Source organism: Hevea brasiliensis, chromosome 3, assembly GCF_030052815.1.
Source record: "Hevea brasiliensis isolate MT/VB/25A 57/8 chromosome 3, ASM3005281v1, whole genome shotgun sequence".
Classification (NCBI taxonomy): Eukaryota; Viridiplantae; Streptophyta; class Magnoliopsida; order Malpighiales; family Euphorbiaceae; genus Hevea; species Hevea brasiliensis.
Genome location: NC_079495.1, coordinates 10541238 through 10549994, shown reverse-complemented (window position 1 = coordinate 10549994; position 8757 = coordinate 10541238). Strand labels below are relative to the sequence as shown.

Below are 8757 nucleotides of genomic sequence, written 5' to 3'. Positions count from 1 at the left end.
GGCTATGACAGTTATGAGCCCACCCAAGACAATGTCACCTATGGACTTGGTGGCAATATGTAACACATGCTCACAAAAGAAGTAAACAGGAGAAACTTTAACTTTATGAAAAGCACACCATAGCATGAACAATTCAGATTTGCCAACAGCACCAGAACTAGTCCCTCTACCCAAAATAGTGCTAGCAATAAGCCTATGGATAAATCTAAGTGCAGGGTCTAGTATTTGAGATGTTTTAGATCTTCCAGCAGAAAAAGTCTGAGGTTGGTTTGTGATAATCCTCCAAAACTGAGCAGCATTCCAAACACCTTTGTTTGCTACCTCTACCCCTGTATATGGTACCCTAAATAGTCCATCAATTACAAATCCAAAATTGCTATGAAATTGGTCCAATGATAACTCTCTATTTTGCCCCAAACATCTAAATTTCATAGTTGGCTTATAATCTACATCATGCAATTTCAGGGTAGTAGAAAATGAGGAAATAAATTCCAAAACTAGAGCTGGATAAACTATTTCTTGCTTATGGATAAATTCCATCCAACCCATACCATCAAGGTAGGCAACAACATTATCAAATAAACTAGCTGATTGGAAGGCCTCTACAGAAATATACCTTGTGGGTTGCACCCTCCTTTCCTTAAGTCTCTTAAAGGCTGCCTTATGAGTTGCATCAGGAAGGGGCCAGGGCAGTTTTGATACCTGTGATGCTGCTGACATTTGCTTTCTGCTGGAAGAGGGTGATTTGGCTTGTGTGGAGGCTGAAGTTTTTGGGTTTTTGGGTGGAGGCTCTGACATTGGGGTGGTGGGTAGTTCTTTGCGTTTTGAGAGAGGAGGTACAGAAGCTATGGGTCGGGTGGATTTCGACCTGATTTTTCTCTTATAAGTGGCTGTGGGAGGTGGTGGAGGGGTTTCTTGTAGAGGGGAATCAGGGTTGGGAGGCCGCATTGCCAAGGGCGAAACTTGGAGAGGGGAGGTTTGAGGGGAATGAGGAGGCGACTCCATTGGGTTGCCGATGGTGAGGATGAAGGAGATGAGGGAGAAAATGAAAGATGCAGAGGGTAGCTAGGGCTAAGGCGGCGGAAAGATGAGTGGAGCAGAAGGGGAGGGGTAATGCAGGAATAAATGGACGCGGGGGGGAAAAGGAGTGAACAGGAATATCGGGAGGTGGAGGTGGGAAAAATGGGTGCCGAAAACAAATTTTGATTTGAACAGGACATGTGTTAAGGCTGCATAAGGGGAAAAGTGGGTGTGCATAACTTATGCACTCTCTTATGCAGGTTTCGGTGGAAGATAAACAGTGTGAAAAACTGATTATGCAAGAGTGCATAGCTTATGCGTTAACTTATGCAAGTTTCGGCCTGTTTTGGATTTTAGAGAAATAGGTCATGCGGAAGTGCATAAGCTATGCACTCTCCTTATGCAAGTCTCGGCAAGTTTTGGAAGTCAGAGTTGGTGGTTATGCGGAAGTGCATAAGTCATGCATTCTCCTTATGCAGGTCTCGGCAAGTTTTGGTTTTTGGAGAGTGTGGTCATGCGGAAGTGCATAAGTCATGCACTCTCCTTATGCAGGTCTCGGCAAGTTTTGGTTTTTGGAGAGTGTGGTCATGCGGAAGTGCATAAGTTATGCACTCTCCTTATGCAGGTCTCGGCAAGTTTTGGAATTCAGAGTTGGTGGTTATGCGGAAGTGCATAAGTTATGCACTCTCCTTATGCAGGTCTCGGTAAGTTTTGGAATTCAGAAAATGTGGTCATGCAATTGTGCATAAGCTATGCACTCCCTTATGCAGATTTCGGCACAAAGAGAAAATGCAGGATTTGAAGTCATACAAAAGTGCATAAGTCATGCACACACTTATGCAAGTCTCGGCAGGTTTGAAATTTAACAAAAATGTGGCTATGCAGAGTTGCATAAGCTATGCACCTCCTTATGCAGTTTGCAACAGAGATGAAAATGGCAAGAATTGTGGTTATGCAAGATTGCATAAGCTATGCAGTTACTTATGCACAATTCAACAAGATTGAGATTACAATTGAAAATGATTTGCAAGTATGAAAAATACCCTAGGATGAAGAAATATAATTCTATGAAGCATAAATCATGAGAAATTGTCATCGAAAACACATCAATATATACAAAGTCCATCAAAATTGCATCACACAAGCTTGTAGAAGTGAATCCTGCATAAAAGGCCTTTGTGAACCATGCCATTTCAACTCAAATTCTGCAAATCAACCTTTAGCACATAAAACTCAATAAAATCTGCATAAAGTTGCATCTATCCACAAATGATGAACTCCCCAAGTTATGCCAAGAAAATGCAGTATGTCCACCTTGAATCCCACAACCCAAATAAGCTCAAAACTGTAAAAATGACTCACTTACCACCATATTAACATTATAAGCACAAATACTTAAAAGTTACACACCCAACCTCACCAAGAACATAAGTCATCTGCTGCAGACCCTTCCTTGCTGCAAAATTTCATTTTTTTCTCTGCATAAACCAGATAGCAACCCTTCACAGGTTATGCAGTAAAAATCAATCAATTTTGGGAGAGTTTGAAGGACAAAATTTCAGATTAAGAATCACTCCCCAGCAGTTCACCAACCTTCCTCCATTGAAATACATCTACAAGGGACAAGATTCAACAATGTCAAAAATTGAATTTGGGGAGATTTAAGATAAAAACAAAAACAATGTAAATAAAAGTAAATCAGCAAAAGCAAAATAAAAGGAACCTGGGATGCCTCCCAAGAGGGCTAATTTATAGTCCTTAGCTGGACTCTTCATGAATTTCACTAAAAAGAGGTGAGGGATTGGAGAGCTTGTAACAGCTTGCTCCTTTTATTGGGTCTCCAGTTATCTAATGTTTCAATCTATGCCCATTGACCTTAAAATTCCCAGATTTTTCACTCCAAATTTCAATTGCTCCATAAGGGAAAACCTTAGAAACTCTATATGGACCAGTCCACCTTGATCTAAGTTTTCCAGGGAACAATTTCAATCTTGAGTTGAACAACAAAACTGAATCACCCTCTTTAAATTCCTTTTTCCTAAGATGCTTATCATGCCAAACTTTGGTTCTTTCTTTGTAAATACGGGCACTTTCATAAGCATCCATCCTCAATTCTTCAAGCTCATTAAGTTGCAATAGCCTTTTCTCACCAGCTTGCTTAAGATCAAAATTCAAGGTCTGAATGGCCCAATCTGCTCTATGTTCTAGCTCCACAGATAAATGACAAGACTTACCATACACTAACCTAAAAGGAGTAGTTCCTATAGGGGTTTTGTAAGCAGTCCTATATGCCCATAAAGCATCATCTAGTTTGACAGACCAATCTTTCTGAGAATTGCTCACTGTTTTCTCCAAGATATGCTTGAGTTCTCTGTTAGAAATTTCAACTTGTCCTGAAGTTTGAGGGTGGCATGGGGTAGCTATCTTGTGCACTACACCATACTTCCTCATTAAGCTCTCAAATTGCTTATTACAAAAATGTGAACCACCATCACTAATTACAGCCCTTGGAGCTCCAAATCTACCCAAGACAAATTTCTTCAAGAATTTCACTACAACCTTAGCATCATTAGTTGGAGTTGCAATAGCTTCCACCCACTTTGACACATAGTCAACTCCAACTAGAATGAATTTATTGCCATATGAAGGAGGAAATGGCCCCATAAAATCTATTCCCCAGACATCAAATAATTCTACTTCAAGAATATCATTCAAGGGCATTTGATCTCTTTTTGACAAACTTCCACTCCTTTGACATTTATCACATTCTGACACAAATTTCCTCACATCCTTAAAAAGATTTGGCCAAAAGAAACCAGCTTGCAGAATTTTACTAGCTGTTTTAGAGATTCCAAAATGTCCTCCATAATCAGAAGCATGGCAATGATGCATAATACTCTGTGTCTCCTCATCAGGAATACATCTTCTTATTAAACCATCACAACATCTCCTAAAGAGTAAAGGATCATCCCATCTATAAGATTTTGCCTCATGCAAAAACTTTTTCTTTTGTTGCCATGTCATTCCTAGAGGTAAAACTCCACAAGATAGATAATTCACTAAGTCTGCATACCAAAGTAATTTAGCAACAAGAGAGAAAAGTTGTTCATCCAAGAAAAACTCATCAATAGGGACTTCGTCCATTTCTTTGTCATCCAATTTCAGCCTACTAAGATTATCTGCAACTACATTTTCAGCTCCCTTCTTATCTCTAATCTCCAAATTAAACTCTTATAGCATCAGAATCCACCTAATGAGCCTAGGTTTAGCCTCCTTTTTACGGAGTAAATACCTGATGGCTACATGATCTGAAAATATAACCACCTTTGAGTCAATAATGTAAGGTCTGAACTTTTCCAATGCAAAGACAATTGCTAAAAATTCCTTTTCAGTTGTTGCATAATTTGTTTGAGCCTCATCCAATGTTCTACTAGCATAATAAATAGCATAAGCCTTTTTGTCCTTTCTTTGACCAAGAACAGCTCCAATTGCATAGTTGCTAGCATCACACATAATTTCAAAAGGTAGGCTCCAATCAGGTGGTTGCATGATTGGTGCAGTGATAAGAGCTTGCTTCAACCTGCAAAAGGCATCCAAACACTCTTGGTCAAATACAAATAGTATGTCATGACTTAACAAATTAGACAAAGGTTTGGCTATTTTAGAAAAATCCTTGATAAAGCGTCTGTAGAACCCGGCATGTCCTAGAAAACTTCGAATTCCTTTGACATTGGTAGGAGGAGCCATCTTCTCTATCACTTCAACCTTGGCTTTATCAACCTCTATTCCTCTGTTAGACACCAAATGTCCAAGCACTATCCCTTCCTGAACCATGAAATGACACTTTTCCCGATTTAACACAAGGTCGAGATTCGCACATCGCCGCAAAACTTAATAAATGTTAGCCAATCATGTGTCAAATGAAGATCCATAAATAGAAAAATCATCCATAAAAACCTCCATTATATCTTCAATGAAATCTGAGAAGATTGCCATCATGCACCTTTGAAAAGTGGCTAGTGCATTACACAACCCAAATGGCATCCTCCTATAAGCAAAGGTTCCATATGGACAAGTAAAAGTGGTTTTCTCTTGATCATTTGGATGGATAGGGATTTGAAAAAAACCTGAATATCCATCTAAATAGCAGAAGTAAGAATGCCTAGCCAATCTTTCTAACATTTGATCAATGAAGGGAAGTGGAAAATGATCTTTTCTAGTGGCTATATTTAATTTTCTGTAATCTATGCACATTCGCCAACTAGTCACTGTTCTGGTGGGAATTAATTCATTATTTTCATTTTTGACCACTGTCATTCCACCCTTTTTTGGGACAACATGTACTGGACTCACCCAAGTACTGTCTGAGATAGGATATATGATCCCTGCATCAAGCAACTTCAAAATTTCCTTTTTAACAACTTCTTTCATATTTGGGTTCAACCTCCTCTGATGTTCAATAGATGGCTTACAATTTTCTTCCAAACTGATTCTGTGCATGCAAAAGTGTGGGCTTATTCCCTTAATGTCATCTATGGTATATCCTAAAACTTTTCTGAATTGCCTCAACACTCTTAACAACTTATCAGCCTCTAAGGTACTTAAATTTGCATTTACAATTACTGGATAAGTGTTATTGGTGCCAAGAAATTCATACCTGAGCTGAGAAGGAAGTTGCTTAAGTTCTACCTTAGGTGCATCTTCTTCCTTGAATGATGGTTGCTTAGATTCTGCTATTTCCTTTTGTGTGAGTTGAAAAACTGGAGCAGAAATGAATGGTGGACTACCATCTAAATGTTGAGCATATGCAGCCACATGAGGGTTGTCATAGTCTATGCCTCCTCCATGAACCAAACAATTTTCAAGTGGATCTTCTGGATATTTCTTTCTGAAGTGTTCTTCAACCAGCTCATCAATGATATCAATTCTCAAACAAGTATCAGCTTCAGAATGATGCTTCTTCATAGTGTTATTAATATTGAAAACCAATTGATCCTCACCAACTCTAAGAGTCAATTTTTCTCCCTTAACATCAATCAATGCTCCTGCTGTAGCTAGAAAGGGTCTTCCCAAGATAATTGGGATATTAGAATCTTCCTCCATGTCCAAGATGACAAAGTCAACAGGTATGTAGAACTTCCCAACCTTCAGAGGCACATTCTCCAAAATCCCTTCAGGATACTTAATTAATCTGTCAGCTAACTGAAGAGAAATGTGGGTTGGCTTAAGATCTCCCATATTGAGCTTCTCATAAATTGAGAGGGGCATAAGGCTAACACTAGCCCCTAAATCACATAAAGCTTTTGTAGAACATGATTCCCCAATGTGGCATGGAATTGAAAAACTCCCTGGATCCTTGAGCTTTGGAGGAAGTTTCCTTTGGAGGATAGCACTACATTCTTCTGTCAAAGCTACAGTTTCATGATCTTCAAGTTTCCTCTTGTTTGAGAGAATTTCTTTTAAGAATTTTGCATAAGAAGGCATTTGTGAAAGAGCATCAATAAAGGGCACATTTATGTATAGCTTCTTTAAAACCTCTAAGAACTTCCCAAATTGCCTATCAAGCTTGGCTTTTTGAAATCTTTGTGGAAAGGGAAGTTGTGGCTTGTAGGGCTCTGGAGGTATATACTTCTCTTCCTTCTCTTCAATTTTCTCTTTACAATTTTCTGCACTTTCTTTCTCACTTTCTTGTTTTTCACTTTCATAAGTTTCTTTCTCATTTTCTCTCTTCTCACTATTTTCACTCTTCTCATCATTTACAACTTTCCCACTTCTTAAAGTAATAGTTTGACACTGCTCTCTTGGGTTTTCTGGTTGACTTGGAAGTTTTCCAAAAGACTTAGTACCTGAGGAAGATGCTTGTTGTGCAATCTGATTTTCCAACATTCTGTTATGTGTTTGCATCTGTTCTAGCCTTGCTTTCATCTCTCTCATCTCCTCATCATGCTTAGTTTGGTTAGCAAGAATCTGTTGTAATAAAGCTTCTGTAGTGGAACTTTGTTCTTGTTGTTTTGGTGGAGGATTCATATTTTTCTGCTGAAAATTAGGCAATGGTTGCCTATTTTGCTGATATGGAATTCCTTGTTGCTGTTGTGGTTGAAAATTCTGATTTGGAACTTGACTTTGCTGATTTCCCCATGAAAAGTTGGGATGATTCCTCCAAGTTGGATTATAAGTTTGAGAGTAAGGATTCCCCATTTGTTTGTTTCCATAATTACCAACATATGCAACTTGCTCTCTATAGTCTACTCCACAGCTGGTAGTTCCCTCTGCATAAGCAACTTGTTGTGAACTTCCAGATGATGATGATGAACTAACCAACATACTCAAATCTTCTATCTTCTTAGCCAAAACATTTGTAAGTGCATCAAACTTTGCATTAATCATGTTGAATGGATCAAGGTCGTACATTCCAGCAGCTTGCCTCTTTTGAGTTGGAGCTGGTCCTCTTGGACTACTCCAAAGATGAGTATTCTTTGCAATTTTCTCCAATAGCTCATAAGCTTCATCTTCATGCTTCATAATAAATTCTCCTCCTGTTTGAGCATCAATAATCCCTCTAATTGCAGGAGTGACATTTGTGTAAAAATTCTGGTTTATCATCCATTTTGGAATGGCATGATGTGGGCATTGCCTCTCTAATTCTTTCCATCTCATCCATGACTCATAAAGAGTTTCATCTTCTCTTGGTCTGAAAGCTGTCATTTGATTCCTCAATTCTTGAGTTTTTCCAGGTGGAAAGTATTGTGCAAGAAATGCATCAGTGAGTTGCTCCCAATTTGTAATGGAGTTGTGAGGTAAAGAATCAAGCCAATCCAATGCTCTATCTTTCAAAGAGAATGGGAATAGCTTTAATCTTGCTGCATCATCAGACACTCCAGGTTGTTTTTGCATATCACAAATCATAGCAAACTTCTTCAGATGTGTGTGTGGATTTTCAGAAGGATGTCTCCCAAATTGAGAATTTTGAATCATTTGAAGAACTCCAAAATCCATCTTGTAGCTATTTGCATCAATTCTTGGTCTTGCTATGCTTTCTCTCAAGTCATCAAAACGAGGAAAAGCATGATCCATCATACTTCCCCTAGGCACATTAGCATTTACAACCTCTTCACCTTGGGCTGCATTTTCATTGTTTCGATCATTTCCAGCATTACCACCACCAATTCTAATTCTTTCATCAGCCATGTCTGCTTCTAATTCAGTTTCTCTCAATGCTTCTTTTCTTCTTCTGGTTTCTTTCTTGTTGGCTTTACAAAATTTCTCAATTTCAGGATCAAACAATAAGGATGTGTCACTTGTGCTTCTAGCTCTTCTCATAAAAGATTAAGAGTACCTGAAAAAGAACAAACAAACACAAAATGAAAAGATAACAAATATAAAACTAAAAACAACTAAAATAATCAAGAATTCAATCTTAAACAAATAACTCCCCGGCAACGGCGCTAAAAACTTGATATGGCCCAACAGCAAGTGCACGGGTCGTACAAGTAATATAGAAAAGATATCGTTCCCACGAGGAGTTGTGTTAATGATTGAATTTTTGATATAAAAAGTTGACTTAATTGAACTATTTTTGAAATTAAAGCAATGAATTGGTGGGTATTGGAGTATGAAATCTATATGTGCAAAATCAATAATCTATTCAACTATGTAATGATTTAACTAAATTTGCATCAAATTAAAATAAGCAAATTCAAATATGGCAATATTCAAAATGGCAAGTAATTAAATTCG

General features: G+C 38.2%; 1 non-coding gene across 1 annotated transcript; it reads left to right on the top strand.

Annotated features, from left to right (window-relative positions):
* The first annotated feature begins 7633 nt into the window (after positions 1 to 7633).
* Positions 7634 to 7740, top strand: LOC131178904 (small nucleolar RNA R71). The gene has a single exon (XR_009147912.1). It is a non-coding gene; the product is annotated as a small nucleolar RNA R71 (small nucleolar RNA).
* The last annotated feature ends 1017 nt before the right edge of the window (positions 7741 to 8757 follow it).